Below are 1,438 nucleotides of genomic sequence, written 5' to 3' on the forward strand. Positions count from 1 at the left end.
AAAATCCATCAAACTGTGTTGTTACGTATACCTCCATTTAAATTACTTTGTTTTAACAGTTATCACAGAAAAATAGATAATTTTGATAAAAAGGTCGCAAGACTGTGTTATATAATAAATAGGCCTAGTGTATTAAAGTAGGTTAGAATTAACCTGAATAAAATACTTAATTGTGACATTTTACACTAACTATAAAGTTCGATCTTCATACAGGTGTCATCACTGAAGTGGTGTTTCACAACGCAACTTAGACCGGAAACAAAATCCTTCATGTATTAAGCTACAAAAAACGAGCGGAAAGATCACGCTGCATATAGATTACTAAACAAAACTCATGAAACACCGGTTTGTATAACGAAAACAATATAAAACGTGTTCGTTTTGTATCCATGACCAACATATTAGTTTGAAAAATAACGCAACATGATTTAATGTGATCAGTTTCGTGAAATTTGGTTAACAAGTGTTAATAATTTTATGTTTTTATACTTCAGGTCGAAACTAATAGCTTCTGACTGAGCATATCTAAAACCATTCTTCACGAATTAACCAATGTTATAATGTGGTAATTAATTAAAATACTGTCACTAAAAATACATTGTCGTACAGATAGTACTCTATACAAGAGATGGCCAGCTCGTGGCGTGCGTGCCGCAAGCTGCACACGAGGCGAAAACTTGAGGCAGCTTTATTATTTAGAAAATTATGCATGTTGTAGCACGTTATCAAAAAGGCATGTCATATTATTAATTATTGTATTTGATTTGTAAACTCTTTTTAACTGCTCGTACCCATAGACTTTGGTTTGGGGTGCTTTTTCGGGTCACTGACACTTTACTCAGAACATAAAATTAGCACAACCGTTGAAAAGGTTGGCCACCCTTTATATACATCCTCTAAAAAGGCACAGGTCTTCTGGCGCTGAGGTTAACAGAGTCACTGCGTGACTGCTTTTAGAAAAAAATATTTATGTAAAGTCTGAAAAACGATTGAACCAGAGATCAGTACTTACAAATTACGTTATACATTGTAAGAGCAATTAAATGGAAGCCATTTCAACAAGCTTATTTAGTTCTTCTCTATAGTTTGCAGCTCTGACAACCTATTTTTCCTTTAATCGAAAGTATAATTTATGGTGAGATACCTAATAATCATAATCACGTGACTCACGTTATGGAAAGATGAAAGAGAAATAAACAGGGGTGTAGGAGAAAAAAGGAAAAAATTCCTCTTATTATCAGGAGGAAACTTACGACGTATCCGGTCGCCTGCCAGATCCTCTCGGACGCGCTTCTCTGAATACAGGAGGTTTGGTACTACGACACTACTAATGACGAGACTAATGACGAGTTGGGGATTTGCTTACTCTCATGACCCGTCATCGTCATCAGTTAGTCATCGATCCACTCCGTTCAACGTACGGTATGGTTATATATAT

At 35.5% G+C, this 1,438-nt stretch overlaps 1 protein-coding gene across 1 annotated transcript in view; it reads right to left on the minus strand.

The window, feature by feature from the left end:
- The window catches only part of LOC111085911, a 25,574-nt gene that overhangs the window by 16,956 nt on the left and 7,180 nt on the right, over positions 1-1,438 (minus strand). The gene's annotated exons all lie outside the window — the stretch shown is intronic.

Source organism: Limulus polyphemus, unplaced genomic scaffold (genome assembly GCF_000517525.1).
Source record: "Limulus polyphemus unplaced genomic scaffold, Limulus_polyphemus-2.1.2 Scaffold709, whole genome shotgun sequence".
NCBI lineage: Eukaryota > Metazoa > Arthropoda > Merostomata > Xiphosura > Limulidae > Limulus > Limulus polyphemus.